The sequence below is a fragment of the Hemibagrus wyckioides genome, linkage group LG01, assembly GCF_019097595.1.
Source record: "Hemibagrus wyckioides isolate EC202008001 linkage group LG01, SWU_Hwy_1.0, whole genome shotgun sequence".
NCBI lineage: Eukaryota > Metazoa > Chordata > Actinopteri > Siluriformes > Bagridae > Hemibagrus > Hemibagrus wyckioides.
This window is the reverse complement of record NC_080710.1, coordinates 33,294,644-33,313,475: the sequence shown is the minus strand read 5'-3', so window position 1 is coordinate 33,313,475 and position 18,832 is coordinate 33,294,644.

The following is an 18,832-nucleotide window of genomic DNA, read 5'->3' as shown; positions in this document are numbered from 1 at the left end:
TGGCAGCACTCATACGTCTATTTCCCAAAGATGACCTCCGGATATGACACTGAGCACATACACTCAACTTCTTTGGTGGACCATGGTGAGGCCTGTTCTGAGTAGAACCTGTCCTGTAAAACCGCTGTATGGTCTTGCCCACCATGCTGCAGCTCAGTTTCAGGGTCTTGGCAATCTTCTTACAGCCTAGGCCATCTTTATGTAGAGCAACAAATCTTTTTTTCAGATCCTCAGAGAGTTCTTTGCCATGAGGTGCCATGTTGAACTTCCAGTGACCAGTATGAGAGAGTGTGAGAGCGATAACACCAAATTTAACACACCTGTTCCCCATTCACACCTGAGACCTTGTAACACTAACGAGTCACATGACACCGGAGAGGGGAAATGGCTAATTGGGCCCAATTTGGACATTTCCACTTAGGGGTGGAGTCACTTTTGTTGCCAACAGTTTAGACATTAATGTCTGTGTGTTGAGTTATTTTGAGGGGACAGTAAATTTACACTGTTATACAGGCTGGACACTCACTACTGTACATTGGAGCAGAGGGTCATTTCTTCAGTGTTGTCACATGAAAAGATATAATAAAATATTTACAAAAATGTCAGGGGTGTACTCACTTTTGTGAGATACTGTATATACATAAATCTTAACAACTTATCATTAAATTAAGAATTATTTGTTTCATTTTGTGTAAAATATTTTTACAGTTCTGTCTAGGGTTAAGGCCATAACATACACTGACTATGCATAACATTATGACCACCAGTCTAATACAGTGTTGGTCCCCTTTTGCTGCCAAAACAATCCTGACCCGTACAGGCATGGACTCCACTAGATCCCTTTATCACAAAAACAGCCTTCTTCCATCTTAGAAATATTGCCAAGCTTAGGAACATTTTATCTGTATCTGATGCAGAAAAACTAGTTCATGCATTCCTGACCTCCAGACTGGACTACTGTAATGCATTACTAGGTGTTTGTCCTGCATCTTCAATGAACAAGCTACAGTTAGTCCAGAATGCAGCCGCCAGAGTTCTTACCAGGTCAAGAAAATATGATCATATAACCCCAATATTATCATCCCTGCACTGGCTACCTGTTAAACTTAGAATTGACTATAAATTAGCTCTACTCACGTACAAGGCTCTAATTGGTTTAGCTCCCATGTATCTCTCCAGTCTTCTAACACGTTACAATCCACCAGGCTCTTTAAGATCACAAAACTCTGGACTTCTGGTAGTTTCCAGAATATCATCGTCCACAAAAGGGGGTAGAGCGTTTTCGTATTTAGCTCCTAAACTTTGGAATAGTCTTCCTGACAGTGTTCGGAGCTCAGACACAGTCTCCCAGTTTAAATGTAGACTAAAGACTTATCTCTTCAGCCTGGCATTCATCTAACACATCCCATAACCTTGTGCTCCAGTACATCTGATTAAATACACATTATCATCTAGTGCTGCTAATATTATGAACAGCAGCTACGCTAATGCTGTTCCATTGTTTCCCTTCTTCTACCCATCCCGAGGCATACAGAGACTGTGCCGGCTCCAGTGGCATCCGGAGATGGACCAGCTCCAGCCGGGTTCTGCTTGTGAGGATTGGGATATTCAAAGCAGCGCCATGGACAACAACCTCCTTATTGATTTACATAACATTATACACATGCTGTATCTGCATCACACAATTGTCATATGAGGATGGGTTCCCTTTTTAGTCTGGTTCCTCTCAAGGTTTCTTCCTCTTACCATCTAAGGGAGTTTTTCCTTGCCACAGTCGCCTCAGTCACCTCAGTCTTGCTCACTTGGGATAACATCTAGGACTGTCTGTCTGTTTGTCTGTTTATATGTTTGTTGTTTTTGTATGTTTGTTGAATTGAATTGAATTGAATTGAAAAAAACACCACCACAGAGCTAGGACAGAAGTGTGTCTTAGCCACGTAAAGTGCACAGTGTGCAGCTAGGTGCAAACAGAGCATGGACAAGACAGTGCAAAAGACAATAAATACTAGAAAGACAACACAAAAAACACAGGACACTTAGCGCCGAAAAAGAAAGAAAAGAACATGTGTAATGGAATGTATGTGAAATAAAATAAGATAAAATGAAATGATGTAAAAAAAATATTGTGCAAAAATACAACAGCAGTTGTGGTCATCAAACCATTCCTGAACCATTTCTGCTTTGTGTCATGGTGCATTATCCTGCTGAAAGAGGCCACAGCCATCAGGGAATACCGTTTCCATGAAAGGGTGTAGATGGTCTGCAACAATGCTTAGGTAGGTGGTACGTGACAAAATAACATCCACATGGATGCAGGACCCAAGGTTTCTCAGCAGAACACTGACCAGAGCAGGACACTGCCTCTGCCGGCTCGCCTTCTTCCCATAGTGCATCCTGGTGCCATGTGTTCCCCAGGTATGGTCCAGGTCCCCATCCATGTGATGTAAAAGAAAACGTGATTCATCAGACCAGGCCACCTTCTTCCATTGCTCCATGGTCCAGTTCTGATGCTCACATGGACACTTCTAATCACCTTGGACCACTTTTGATAGATACTGACCACTGCAGACCAGGAACACCCCACAAGAGCTGCAGTTTTGGAGATGCTCTGATCCAGTGGTCTAGACATCACAATTTGGCCCTTTTGGTCAAACTCACTCAAATCCTTACACTTGTCCATTTTTCCTGCTTCTAACATCAACTTTGAGGACAAAATGTTGACTTGCTGCCTAATATATCCCACCCACTAACAGGTGCCATGATGAGGAGATACTCAGTCTGATTCACTTCACCGGTCAGTGGTCAGAGTGTTATACCTGATTGGTGTAAAGTACCTGAAATACATGTACATCTCCACAGACATCAGTGTTTATCAATATATTTGGGTTATATAATGAGAATGTGATAAATAATAGAGAAGTAATTAAAATAAAAATGCAATCACACGCACACATACACACACACATTTCATGTAAGTCCTCTTCCACAGGAAGTATAACTAACCCCACCTTCTCCAAATACATTTAAAAAACAGATTCCAAACTACTTGAAAGTCATGAATAAATTTGTTTGAACTCAGTTTTTCACACTTCCTCTTCAGTCAGTTATAGTGTCTATTGCATTAATTAGGTCAAAGATTCACCTTCAGCATGCCACATCCTGTAATTTCCTTTCGTTCTCACAGTACTGCTTCACTGGAAGCTGTTGAGGATTGTGCAGCATTTCTCTAGTGGAATAGTCAAAATAAACAGTAAAAAGGCAAGTGGAAAAATATTTAACATTTCGTCTGGTTTTCTTTCAGAAGAACGCGGTGGACAGAAGAACACAAGGTAGGAATAATGCAGTATAATCAGTCATCAGTTATGTTAAATGAGGAACTGAGAAGTAAGGAATAAACATGATAACATTTAAATTTTTACATTTACATTTCTGGTATTTGGCAGACGCTCTTATCCAGAGCGACATACAAAAGTGCTTTAAGTCTCTATCATTGAAAACATTAACATTGGTTCAATAGATTACAGACTTAGGACACCATTAGCCTAAAATTGGATGTTTTTTTTTTTTAAACATAATACATAAACAGGGAAAAATAAGAGCTAGTTTAAGTGCCTCAGGAAAAGGTAGGTCTTAAGACGTCGTTTGAAGACAGTCAGAGACTCTGCTGTACGGACATCTAGGGGAAGTTCATTCCACCACCTCAGTGCCAGAACAGAGAAGAGTCTAGATGAATACCTACCTCTGACCCTGAGAGATGGTGGGACCAGTCGGGCAGTGCTAGTGGATCGGAGGGAGCGAGGTGCAGTGCGAGGAGTAATAAGATCTTTGAGGTAAGATGTTGCTGGTCCATTCTTGGCTTTGTAGGCAAACATCAGTGCTTTGAGTCTGATGCAGCTACCGGAAGCCAGTGGAGGGAACACAGCAGTGGGGTGGTGTGGGAGAACTTAGGCAGGTTGAATACAAATGTGGAGACCATCACATCGACTCTAAACTGCCACTGCATCAGTCAGATTTCAGCAGGATGGAATTAGTGTTAAGTCTATAATGAACTCAGAAACTACACAGACCTGTTACTGCCTCATGAAATCAACTCGCACAATTCCACCTTCAGAGGCTGACACACACACACACACACACACACACACACACACACACAGAGCACTTAGTGCATTTAGCCACACCCCAGAACATAAAAGGCAAAATTGCACTAAATCTTTGTCTTTAATTCAGTGTCATTAATTTATTTTAATCCTGTCTTATTTATCTTTATTTTATTTATTTTTTTTTAGATCTGTGTAAATTAATTTCTGTTCAATTTGTAATCTCCATTTTAAACAGCTACAAATACAAAATATAAACAGGAGGAGCACTATTCCTTTTTATAAGATTACCAGAAATGTTCATTACTCACCCCTTGTCTTTTCATTCTTTCAGCTGAATCTTTGAGGAAATCACCTCATATCAATCACCTCAAATCATCAACCTCTGAGATTCCATGGCTGCTTCAACTAGAACCTCACGTACCATGTTTTCTACAGTGCATTCTTCTGTTGGTGAAACAGTCACTCTACACTGTAACCTCTCTCCTGAAATCAGTAGAGTTACCAGAGAGATCAGGTGGCTTAAGGGGACAGAATGTATTCAACAGAAGGCCTATGAGGGCAGAGGGATACACTGGCGTAGATGGATGAGATTTGTGGGAGATACATCTTTGACACTGAGAGATGTTCAAGTCATGGATTCTGGACAGTACAGGTGTGAAGCTCATGGAGAAAGGAAGGAGGAAGTCGGAGTTATTTATCTGCATGTTGCAGGTAAGTGTTGTAAGTGTTTTGTGAAAACATTACATTTCTGTAAAAATGTTCTGTAATAACTATATATACTGTGTTCGTCTTTTCAGGATTAAACTGGTATCCAGATCCCTTTTACATCATCTGGAGCTTTTTCCTGGTGATAATGTCACTCTTCCCTGTTACCTGTCTCCTGAAATGAGTGCTGCTGCCATGGAGATCAGGTGGTTTAAAGGGACAGACTGTATTTGTCTGTATCAGAATGGACAGCTGCAAGAGGGGAATGGATATGAGGGCAGAGTGAGTCTGTTCACCAACGAGCTGGAGAAAGGAAACGTGTCTCTGATGCTGAGAAATGTTCAACTGCCAGACAGTGGAAGGTACAAGTGTAAAGTAGTAGATGGAAGAGACGAAAAGGAAAATGAGGAAAATTCTCTAAATGTGACAGGTAATATTTCCCGACAGACGCATTCAATAACAATAATTATCAACCAATAATTACAATATATTCACTCTGACTCTGACAAACATTTATTTATTAAGAGAAGATTTTGGCAAAATTAAGGCTACAAAATATGAGACAAAACATGTCATTACAAATCTAATTGGTTTCAGGGTTTAATAAGCAGCAATGTTAAATGCTATTTGTAGTGAGATCAGAAGAAGGTTCTGGAAAGAGGAAACTGGATTTTTATTGTTAACTTCCAGGAAGGCCTCAGCCGCCTAGCACTGCACAGAAAGTGAGAGACCGGGGGTGTATCCTCAAGGAGGCCCTGAGAACAGGCATGTGATTCGCAGCAATGGCTACTACATATGCCATCTAAGTTCAGTGCACACCTGAACTTAGATGGCAGAGCACATATTTGCAGCAGCTCAGTGCTTTCCCAGTCCCTGCAACATTGCTTCTGCATTTGTTACGATCGGAGTGTTACAGCCAAGTTTCTCCGCTCACCCAACATTCCGGTAGACATAGCAAGGAGCCCAGTCTCTCCATGGATTATCATCCCCGTGGGGAGAAGGCAAAGGCAGCGCTGTGAGAGGAAGCAGAAGCATGGCTGCAGGGCCAGCATGCTGGCTAGGCTAAGGAAGCAGCCACTCAGACCACCGCCCCTCAGCCTTTTTCTCATGAACGCCAGGTCCCTCACTAAAAAGATGGATTAACTGAGGCTACAGACTGCGACTAACAACATTGTGAAGGATAGCTGCATTCTGGTGATCACAGAAACCTGGCTTCATTCATCCATTCCGGATTTAGCTATCAAGCTAAAAGGCTACACTGCACAGCATCATGACAGGAAATCAGACTCCAGTAAAAGCAGCCGAAGGGGGCTCCTAGAATCCGTTTTTCCAACTGAGGTTGTGGAGACTATTTTGAACTTTCACCTCTGATGTAATCGGCATCCTCAGAATCTAGTTCACTGTCCAGGAATCGCCTCATGCTACCAGTAGTGACATTGACCCTAGCAAAATGCAAAACTAGTGAAAAACAGTCAGAAAAGATGACAAGGGAAAAAAATTCCAGTGGCCTCCACCTGTAAAACTGTTCCTGTTTTGGGGCTCATCTAGTGCACCTGTTGTTAATTTTAATTGATATTTAATCACAAAGTTGAAAGCAGTTGGACTAGCCAAAATAGACTCGCTGCTCCTAGGTTTTGAAGTTTGTGAAGTCTGTAAGTGACAGAGATGATTACTGTCAAAGTAAACAACGTCATTTCCCTCAAAATTGGTTTTGGTTCATTTTGTTTAATTTTGGTTAAAAATTAGCAAAGGTTATGACATGAATGGTAGGTCCCTCTAGTGTCCCATAACAAAAATTATGATTAACCAATTAAATTGGACACTGGGTAGGGGGCATAATAAGGTGGAAAGGAAATCTTTTTTTTTTTAATTCACTTCTGACACAAAAAAATTTGTAAGACACAATCTAATCTTTTACAAACTCTCCTCAGATTATAACCATATTTTTAAAACTGTGGTGTCAAATTACTTTGACACCCTCTCGATCAGAGTATGGAGTTCATAGGGTGGATGCCGCTTATGGTGGTGATGTCACTTTGCCCTGTTTCCTCTCTCCTAAAAAGAGTGCTGTTTCCATGGAGATCAGGTGGTTTAAAGGGACAGACTGTATTTGTCTGTATCAGAACAGAGGGGAATGGCTACAAGGGCAGAGTGAGTCTGTTCACCAACGTGCTGGAGGAAGGAAACGTGTCTCTGGTGCTGAGGAATGTTCAGTCAGGAGATAGAGGACAGTACAAGTGTGAAGTCACGTGTGGAGATGAAAAGGTGGAAACTTCAGTTTACTTTTATTGTAGAGGTAAGGCCTACAAACTTTTACTTTCAGCTATACTTTCAGTTACTATATTCATTTGGTGTTGAGAATGAATGAACTACTTTCATTCCTAAACAACTGTTTAATAGACAGATTTAGTCATATGACTGTCCACAGTCTTTCAGAAAGACCTTCAAACAACATGGAGCACTTTAATAAACTGACTAGTCGTAACAATTCTACAGAACCCCTAGTTTAGTACCAAATGTACTCACACTCTTCAAAAATGATATCCAACTCATGACAATAGCTTGAATACAGATTTATCTAGTTTGCTTTAGTGAAAGATTATAATAAAGCAAATAAGATTCCTCAACCTAGAACGAGACATTTGTATTCATTTCAAGTTTTGCATTGTCCTGTTCTTTGGACAGATCATTTTGCCAGTCTGAAATAGAAATCCTATTATTAACATGATCAGTTATCATTATACAGCAGGTCCTCAGTTTACGAAGTCCTCGACTTACAGCGTTTCGTGGTTACGTCGCCATCTCCGACTTACGCCGTTTGCGACGTTAAAACAAATTTCGCGCGGGAACTAGTTGGTGAGCGGAGCGGATGAATACGTCGTCACGCGGCACTTTATGAGGAAGATGGCAGTATGTGAGTTCCGACTTACAGCGAAAATCGAGTTACGTCGCACCATAGGAACGGAATTCCGATGTATATGAATTCCCCCTGTATATATATATATTTTTATTTTGCTCATGTTTATTCCTATACAGGGAACTAAATAAAGACACAAGTTTAGATTAATTTATTTATGACAAGAAGTGTCATCTTTTTCCTATCATTTATCCAAAGGTAACTTTCTCTAATCTCATTGTTTTCTCTTTTTTCCACAGTGTGTTTTTTATGCACGTCCAATATATACACTATATTGCCAAAAGTATTCGCTCACCCATCCAAATAATCAGTCGTGAAACTCCAGTCGTGAAACACAGGAAAGAGTAAAGATCATTCAGTTGTATATTTTACTGATTTGTTTAATGTAAGTCTGCTTCACTCTTCAGAATCAGAATCAGGACATTCATGTAAACACTTCAGTCAGAGTGAACCGTTTACTAATATCTCTGTCGACTTGAACAAGATGGAGAATGCTTTTAATCATCTGTTATATGGAATAATTGATCAGATTTCTTTCCTTTTGGATTGTGTGAAAGTTACAACACACTCCTGGTGCCATAAGAAGTTGTAGTAAAACACTGCTGTGTTACAGAGTAATGCTGTTCCAGATCTGTCTGTGTACTGAAGCATAATATATGTGTGTCTATTAGATTTTATTATATTACTTCTTACAATATAAAAATCCTGATGAACTTTTTACTGAGCTCACAAACGTCCTCTGGCTCAGAGTTTGATGTTTTCTTAGACAGAGATTATTTAAAACTCGCTATAAAGTGGTGCAATTAAAAAGTTATTACTAAACCTCACTCCATACTGATCCATATAAACACTTAGTACTCAAGCTGTTCTGTGTTTTATATAAAACTCTTCTATATGTGATCTGTTCTGTTGATACACATTGTTGGTACGAGTATGTGGTTTTAATACTGTTATTGTTAACAATATTATTAATATTATTGTTGTGGTTTTAATATTCTGTTAAATATATTTACGTTTACTGAAGAAGAAAAATGTCATTTATCTTGATTATTTTTGAAGGATTTTTATATGACAATTTCCTTTCTGTAATATTTTGCTTTTGTTGGGGTTGTGTAATAAAGATTATGTGTAACACATGTATGACAAACTTGTATTCTGTATTTAGCAATAAACACACATTCCTTCACATAAAATATAAACATAATAAACATAATATTTCATATAAATGAATGCTCATGCCTGTTTACTGTACAGTTCAATAAGAATCAGGATGAAAACACACACACTGATAATTTCCGTTAACTCAGTTCCTCCATGATGAGACCGTGTCTGTTCTATGAGATGAATAATGTTGTAGAAAAACTGTTTTAGGAACCTAATCATCATAATATCAGATCTTACTGAACGTACAGCTGAGAGTTTTATTCTGAAGTGATTGTTAATGAAAATATTACAGATATCCAGGTCATAACCAGGTTTATAATTCAATTTCAATTCAATTTATTTGTATAGTGCTTTTAATAATGGACATTGTCTCAAAACAGCCTTACAGAAGTATAGAAACAAATCTTTATACCAATGCTTTATTATAATTATTGTTATTATTATTGTTGTTGTTATTCCATGGACTGAATAAAATCAGAGACACTGCAGAAATCAGAACCATGTTAGGAGTCACAGCGGGAAGTTGTGAGCAGATGAAGGCTACTAAATCCACCACTGAACTGATGACACCATTTCAGCCGAATTATTCAGATATAATGTAAAGCATAAAGGGAATCTTTAAACTTATGCTTTTCCCTGACTCTCAGGTGGGAGCGTAAACATACGAGGAGGACGAGCTCTGTGCTAAAGATTGTTGATTGTTGGAGAAAGAAACAAGTCATGAAACTTGAGAAATTGATGTGTTCTCTCAAATGCATTACTAACATTACTGATACATGAGACAATTTCTAATGAAGCAAAGCTCATTTCAGGGAAACGGCAATTTAACATTCATTACTTTCAAAGAATGGTCTAATCAGAAACCACTGAGGATTGGCCAACATTTCTTTGGACGATAAAACAGCTTGGAAGAAAAAGTCACCAATCTCTATAACTCCATGATGTTTAAACTGAAAGGGAAAAGAAATGAATTCAGTACTTTAGAGGTTAATCTTGATTATTATAACAATAGCACTGAAAACTACACCAGGTGACATATGTAAACCAGTTCCCTGAAAGGAAAGAGATGATGCATCATGGCTGATGGTATGGGAACGCTTCTTGCAGAAGTTGTGTCTGAAGCTCTGTGTGAAATCACGCCAATTTATGGGCTTGGGTAGGTCATGTTACAAAACATAGCATCTACATCACATTACTCCAGCTTCTACTTGTCTGAACGAAGCATTAGTGGACGGCTGGTGTGTGGCTAGCAATGCAGCATCCCATTCCCTCCTTAGAGAACCGAATTACATACATGATCTGGTGTAGTTCCAGGAACTAAACGCTGCACCATGGCTGATGCTATGGGAATGCCAATACCAACACTGCCACACACTGGCCTGGAGGTAGTGAAAGGGCACAAACAAACTGGGAGCAGAGCAACATCAGCCCTGTAAGACCCAGGACCCAGAAGTGGGGTCAAGGTCCAGGTTATAGAACCTGATAAGAGTGTGCAACACAAACTGGATTTCTTTTGTTGCAGCCACCAAATCAGACAAAAAGGTAGAGGACTTACACCATGTGCTTGAGCAATGTACATAAGTGCTGAGAACCCGACCTGGGCACAGCAGACACAGTGTCTCCTGCTCCGCCGACTTATGGGGCGGAGGGCAGAAGGCTTGCTGAAAGGCCGGACGACAAACTTATTGCAGATCTGTTTCCAGGGTCAGAAACTCCTCAAAGGCTGACTCCATTGGCTCAAAGGGGGCTTGGAGAAGCCCCTTCAGGACCACTTAGAGGTCCCAGGAGTGGAGACGAGGTCTGCAGGAAAGCCTCAACTGCCTGGCACCATGCAGAAGCTATTTTTGCACCATCTGAAAAGAGAAAGCCACAGGGGACAGTGGGTCAACTCCTCAAAGACCAACAAAGCCATTTCTGCCCAGCCAAAAATTACTATATGCATTCCACCACCTATGGGTGGAGATGCCATACCCCGGACCCCAGCCCCTGCTTAAGCAGGAATCATGCTTTCCAATCATGCACTCTGTAGTGTAAATCGCTTTCAGCAAGAGAAGTCTGGTCTCTACCTAGGGCACATCTGGTGCACCAACCTGAACAGAGGGCATGATTGACAGGAGCCCTCCATAATGCCATTTCAGACCGCTCCTCACCCTAAGAGTCTTGTGATAATGATGTGAGTGGGAGCCAAGGTGAGAAACTGGGGTCTGTCCACATAAGAAGGGTATAAATCTCATGACGCATACAAAGCATAACCTTTGTGACCCTGAAAGGGAGTCTGGAGGGTTGAAAACTCCAAATCCCCCAGAGTAGGAAACAGAAATGCCTGAAATCCTGAAAGCAAACCAGGGGAGTCTCCTCTGCTTTGGCAAGGTTCATATGTTATAGCCACTCTTCAGGATTATCATCTCAAACCAGTCCTCACAATGCCCTTGAGTGTTAACATCTCAAACTTGTATGTTTCAGCATACAATTTGGAGCACACAGGTACAAAATTGGGCGTAGCCCCCGTCCTTTTTGGGAACCAAGAAATGCCAGCTGTAAAGCTGGTGGCTCAACTTGGAAGGAACAATGTTTGATCTGTACCAACAACAGTGGGCAGCACACCCTGAAAGAAGGAGGACAGGAGGCAAACTGGATTTTGTATAATTTTTCCACAGAACACAATGTGACACACTTGGCAGAAGCTTGGAAGAGATAGCCCTATCTCCTCACTGCTGTGAGGTTGGAGCTGGCCCTTAGGAAACATAAGGGCTTCTGAAAGAAAGGTTTTGTCCCCTTTTTTTTTATCTCTGTCAGATTTCCTCTTAATAATTCCTCGTCTGGGTCAGAAGACATGGAGACATCACAAAACAAATTGGAAAGGAAATTCTGAGTCGGGAGAGAAGACAAGAGAAAAGGGGATCACCGGTCTCTTTTTCCACCTCCGCTAACTTGACCTGCAAGAACCATGATTTAATGGGACCCGAGGCACGAGGCTGGAGAAAACAGCCAAGCGAGAGTGGAGCTTACAGAAAAGAAAAGTTTCGCAGTGCATGCAGCCAGTTTCCTCAAGAGTGTGCACGCTACTCTATCAAACAAACAATGCAGAAAAAGTGTGAGGCGTCCCGTAATGTAGTGGGTTATGGGTGCCTGCACTTTCTGGATGCTGTGGGTGTTAATAAGAGTGTGTATTCATGATTTGAATTACTGTATTTTACTAATGATTCCTCCTTTTGATTTTCGCTGAGGAGAGGTGGAAAAAAGTCACAGAATGAAGTCATTCCTCATTGTTGTACTCTACCGCATCCAGTACCAGCATTTCCATGCCAATAAATCCTCCATCAACAACAGTTCCAGTTCCAGAGTCTGTCTCTTCATTGTACACAACGCAGATCGTAACAGTGATAGTTGGAGACGGGTTACATGAACTTGCTCGCCATCTTTCCTAATCTTTTATATTAGGATGCCCATGCCGACCCCTGTACACCGCCTAAAGTGGCAACAATGGGCACGTTAGCAACAGATCTGGAACACAGAGCAATGAAAGAAGGTGGCCTGATCTAATAAATCACATTTATTCACACTCAAACTTTTTCTGTCATGCCCCCCTTTGAAGAAAGAAAAGTTTTCGGGCCCCCCAAACCCATATAAATTGCAACAATAGGTCTAATCTAACCTTAATTGAAAGAAAAATCAATATTATAACTAGTCCTTCCACTTTTCTGTGAATAATTTGTTGTGCAAATTTAAATTTGTGCCTAAGCAATGCAAAAAAAGTGCAATTATTAAAAAGTGTAATTAAAGTTTTCAAAACCAAAAAACAACCTTTTAGCAAGAAAAGACGAATATTTTATCAGTATCAGTGCAATGAGCCTGTTATACATTGCACATATTTTTAGAACGCTAAAGTGCTAAAACAAGTACAGGAAATGCAAATATGAAAATGAAGGCTCAAGTCACTGTCTCTGGATATTAGTGGCTGCAATGAGCCTGTTGTTTATTGTGTGGTGGTTTCAAAAATAAATAAATAAATGTGGGAAATTAAGAAAAAAATGTCAATAAATGATATCAGAGAAATATTGAACTTGAAATAGGTGAATGTATTTTTTTTCTTTCAAATGCACAGTATAGTGTGTTATCTGTGATGATTAGTGTTCCCTGCTCAGCCTTGCATTGATTGATTGTTTTCCCTGGGGAGGTGGTCACCTGTTGGGGGAGGTGGCCACCTGTTGGGGGAGGTGGCCACCTGTTGGGGGAGGTGGCCACCTGTTGGGGGAGGTGGCCACCTGTTGGGGGAGGGGGTGCGCTGCTCAGAAAATACAGAGACTCTGATGGTAAAGCAGCAGCTCCGTGTTTTGTGTTTTATTCACTATTCACATCTCCCCTCATCAGGCGGTGAGGGTGCTACAGTTGCAGATCTTTGCAGAGTGTGTGTGTGGGGTGTGTAAGAGTGTGTGTGAGGGGTGTGTGTGGGGTGTGTAAGAGTGTGTGTGAGGGGTGTGTGGGGTGTGTAAGAGTGTGTGTGAGGGGTGTGTGGGGTGTGTAAGAGTGTGTGTGAGGGGTGTGTGGGGTGTGTAAGAGTGTGTGTGAGGGGTGTGTGGGGTGTGTAAGAGTGTGTGTGAGGGGTGTGTGGGGTGTGTAAGAGTGTGTGTGAGGGGTGTGTGGGGTGTGTAAGAGTATGTGTGAGGTGTGTGTGGGGTGTGTAAGAGTGTGTGTGTGGGGTGTGTAAGAGTGTGTGTGAGGGGTGTGTAAGAGTGTAAGTGAGGGGTGTGTAAGAGTGTGTGTGAGGGGTGTGTGGGGTGTGTAAGAGTATGTGTGAGGTGTGTGTGGGGTGTGTAAGAGTGTGTGTGAGGGGTGTGTGGGGTGTGTAAGAGTGTGTGTGAGGGGTGTGTGGGGTGTGTAAGAGTGTGTGTGAGGGGTGTGTAAGAGTGTAAGTGAGGGGTGTGTAAGTGTGTGTGTGAGGGGTGAGTGGGGTGTGTAAGAGTATGTGTGAGGAGTGTGGGGGGTGTGTAACAGGGGGTGTGACGGGTGGGTGGGGTGTGAAAGAGTGTGTGTGAGGGGTGTGTAAGAGTGTGTGTGAGGGTTGTGTGGGTTGTGTAAGAGTGTGTGTGTGGGGTGTGTAAGAGTGTGTGTGAGGGGTGTGTGTGGGGTGTCTAAGAGTGTGTGTGAGGGGTGTGTGGGGTGTGTAAGAGTGTGTGTGAGGGGTGTGTGGGGTGTGTAAGAGTGTGTGTGAGGGGTGTGTGGGGTGTGTAAGAGTGTGTGTGGGGTGTGTGTGGGGTGTGTAAGAGTGTGTGTGGGGTGTGTAAGAGTGTGTGTAAGAGTGTGTGTAAGAGTGTGTGGGGTGTGTAAGAGTGTGTGTAAGAGTGTGTGTAAGAGTGTGTGGGGTGTGTAAGAGTGTGTGTAAGAGTGTGTGTAAGAGTGTGTGGGGTGTGTAAGAGTGTGTGTGAGGGGTGTGTGGGGTGTGTAAGAGTGTGTGTAAGAGTGTGTGTAAGAGTGTGTGGGGTGTGTAAGAGTGTGTGTGTGGGGTGTGTAAGAGTGTGTGTGTGGGGTGTGTAAGAGTGTGTGTGAGGGGTGTGTGGGGTGTGTAAGAGTGTGTGTGTGGGGTGTGTAAGAGTGTGTGTGAGGGGTGTGTGGGGTGTGTAAGAGTGTGTGTGTGGGGTGTGTAAGAGTGTGTGTGAGGGGTGTGTGGGGTGTGTAAGAGTGTGTGTGAGGGGGTTTAAAGTGTTGGTCAGGGCAGTGTGTTTGGTGGAGGAATGCGCTGCAGCGGTGGATAATCAGGGTGAAGAGCGTTGTTACTGCCCTGAGGATGAATATGTCTGTGGTCATGTTTGTGGACGAGGTTCAGAAAGCTGAGACTGTGGAGGACGTTGTTATAAAAGGGACCTTGATGAAAGTTTCTCCCCTTAGCACCCCCGCTAAACGTGTGATCCTGTTTAATGTCCCCCTTCATTGATGATAAAGATCTCCTTTCACTGTTGTCCAGGTACGGAAAAGTAGTTTCTCCTATTAAAATGATACCGACAGGCTGCAAAGACCCCGAGCTCAGGCATATCTTCTCCTATAGACGACAGGCTTTCATAGTTCTCAACAACAGAGATGAAGACCTCAAGGTTGTTTTTAAAGTTAAGCTAGATGAAGAAGAGTATACTATCTATGCAACTTCTGGAGGTTTGAAGTGTTTCGGGTGTGGTCAGGAGGGACACCTAGCTAGGAACTGTCCCGAAGTACAGGCAGCAGGTGAACAGGAGACAGAAACAGTAAATGAGAATTGTCAGGATAAGGTACAAGGTGAAGACAACCAGGTCAGTGGAGAGGATAACACACAAACAGAGGGTCAGGATGAAAACAAACAGCAAGAAATAACCACAGAAAATCAAGAAGGAAGGAAAAATTCTGAGCCAGGAATTAAATCATACAGAGACAGAAAACGAAAAATCACAAGTTAACATGAATAAAAACACTGAAAATAACATACAGTTAAATAACAGCCAAAACATTGATGAGTGTGAAGGAACAGACACATAGATGACAGTGAGTGTACTCAGTAGGAGTAGGAAGCAGTGGAGCAGTGGAGCTCAATCCAGAAAGAAAGGTCCAGTCAAAACAAAAAATGAAAAGCAGATCACAGCTGATAAAAAAAACGAGACAGGATCGAGCAGTAACCCAGAGACCAATACAGAAACAGACAGTGATGAGGACCAAGAGACCGTTAAAGAGAAAACAGAAACATACAAGGATAAAGAAATCAACAGTTTCTCCAAAAAACAGAAAACATGAAGGGAGTCAAAATAGAACAATACTTCCCAAATAAACTCAACTTTGTGGAATCTGCAATTACCATAATAAAGACAAAAAACAAGAACTTCACAGATCAGGAGGTTTATAGACTCAAAAAGTTTGTGACAAGAACAAGGCAAGGTCTGGTACAGGGAGACGAGGAGAGTGTATAAACTACAGCCTGGAACTGATGGGGATTACTTTTCTCCCTTTATTTTTATTTTTTTTCCATGACAGATTTCAACATTGCTTCCTTAAATATAAGGGGAGGAAGGGATGTTAGAAAACGGGCAGAACGTTACGATTTAATTAAATTGAAGAAAATAGATGTAATGTTCATGCAGGAAGGTCACAGCAACAAAGAATGAGTCTAAATGGAAGTTAGAATGGGAAGGGGAAGTAGTTTTGAGTTCGGAGAGCTCAGTGCAGGAGTCAGTGTTCTGTTTGCTAAGCATTTTGTACCTGAGTCTTACACCAAACAGGAAGTGATCGCTGGCAGGTTACTTTTAATTAATGCAAAATATGAGCTTTTTAACCTGACACTAATCAATGTATATGCCCCAACCAGAGGTCCTGAAAGAGTTTTATTTTTAAACGAACTAAGTGAACTTTTAACCAGCTGTGATCCAAACGAGTATTTATTTATTGGGGGAGATTTTAACTGTACACAAGACGACTCAGTAGACAGGAACCACAGAGAACCTCATGCAGCATCCAAGAACACATTAACACATCTCATAAAAACTCACGTAGGTGTACGTCTACTCAGGTAGACGTATGGAGAAGACTACATGGAACTAAAAGACAGTACACATGGGCATATTTTAGAGATGACTTTATTTCGTTAGCTAGATTAGACAGGTTTTATTGTTTTAGACACAACTTTAATGTTTTTAAAGCTAGCGAAATAACGCCTGTTAGCTTCTCAGACCATTCGTTAGTCAGATGCAGAGTTTTTATTGCAAATCTGAAACACAGAAGTGCCTACTGGCATTTTAACGTTTCCTTACTGGATGATGATAATTTTACTGAGGCTTTTAGATTCTTTTGGACCTCTTTTAAAAATGAAAAGCTTTTATTCTCCTCCTGTAGACATTGGTGGGACCATGGCAAAGTTTTAATCCAGCAGCTCTGTCGTGAGTACACTGTCAACATCACAAGGGACATCACCAAGTCGTTAAAGGACCTGGAGATATCATGGAAAAATCATGGAACTCCAGGCTTTAGCTGAGTCCACAGGAGATAGCAGGCATGTTGAGGACCTCAGAGCGAAAAAGGCGTTAATGGGGGATCTATTGGGTACAAAAGTGCAAGGTGCTCTCATCCGGTCCAGATTTAAAGGAGCTAACGAAATGGATGCTCCATCAAAGTACTTCTTTGGACTGGAAAAAAAGAATGGTCAGAGCAGATATATACACACACTACACACAGGAAATGGACAACAGAGCTTTAGTGAAAGCTCGAGTTAGAGTTAAATTTAACTTTTTTAAATCAATGAATGACCTGAAATGGTGCTATGAGAGTATTATCTGTTTTATTGAGGAGGGTGAATTATTTTTTAATAACTTTTTACATTGAAACATTTTAAAACACAAATAATTTTGTTATGTAACAAAGCTGTTGTTTTAAAAAATCAAATCTCCCTAATGTATTGAAATGGGTTTTAATATTATTTATATATTTATTATTCATTTTTCTGCTGAGTCACTTGCACTTTGCTGTATAATGTGACTGGTGTAAATAAAGGATCGTCAAAAGTCTCTCTCTCTCTTTCTTTCTCCTTTTCTCTAAACATCACTTAATTTATGTGGCTTGCTTCTGACTTGGTCCTCACCTGTGTCACATTACTGAATATCTCCCTGAACAATGGATCTCCATGGTCTCCTGAGTCTTCATTGTCTAGTGTTCTACACACTACAGGATCTACTAACCCATCACAAATATCTGGAGGCTTGGGTGGAGTCTTCAGTGGTGCTGCTGTACTCCCTCTTTTAACAGAGGCCCAGTTTCCTTTAATCAGTCTTTAAACCTTTCAGCCTCGTCTTTCTTTCTCCATACTTGCTGGACACCAGGTTCACATATCTCCCAGATTGTTACAGTTTCTCCAGACTCAGAGCTCCTCTGGCTCTTGGTGCACCAACACCATCTTCAGAGGACTGATGTCCAGATATGTTGGCCTGCACATCTGGTGGAAGGTTCTTCTTTGCTGTAGTTTGGACTCTAGCACCAGTAATGTTCTTTGATCGCCTGCAACCTGGGGTCAATTCCAATTTCAAGTTAGTCTGAACTTAAACCTAGATTAAAAAAGTCAGATTTTCCATTTCAGGTTCAAGAGCAGTGGTGTCTCAGGGTTTTAGATCAGAAGGTCATGAGCTCATTGAGTTATTGAACAAGACTCTTAAGACCCTCATCTACTCTGTCGTAAGCTGTAAAAATGACAATTGAGAGAAGTTATCTTGACAATTTATGGTCTTAAACTAACCTACACTAAGGCAGGTTCAGAAGAGTTTAAATCTAAATACGTGACAGCAAAAAAAAAGAAAAGAAAAAAAAGACAAACAATAGGTTCAGTGCAGTTTACCAGGTTTTTGTTCCTGTTTACAAAGCTAAGCACTGCCTCGAGCAATATTAGAGTTCCTCTGTAGTCCTAATATAGAATGAATGCAGGTCCAGAGACTGGGTGGAGTTATAAAAGACTGGGTGTGGCAAACTGCTGAGAGCAGAGGTGATACTGGATATATGATGAACCAGCTGAAAAATGCTTTTCTGGCCTGTGGGTGGATCAGGTGATTATTTAAAACCCTGCCAAGAACCTCCTGGAGCGTGAAGTTCTTTCTGAAAAGAATGATGGTGGAGTCATATCCGATTCATCTCCACTTTCTAAGGTGGAGTCAAACCAAACAGGGTGAAGAAAATTCACCCTTCTTCTAAGGGTGTTGTTCCACGCTGAAAACATCTCATTGGTTAGGATTAAGCTCATAGGAGGAGTGGATTAGGTCTGACTCCACCCTCTGCACTTTTGATTTAAGTTCAGCCATGTAGGAGGAGCTGGATCAGGTCCCCTGGACATCAATCCATAATTGAGTGTGTATTTTGTTTTTCTGAGCCAAAGGAAGGAGTTACAGAACAACTTCTGCCTTTTCTACACCTGTAATACAGAATGAAATTGATGTTATACGTTCTGCTT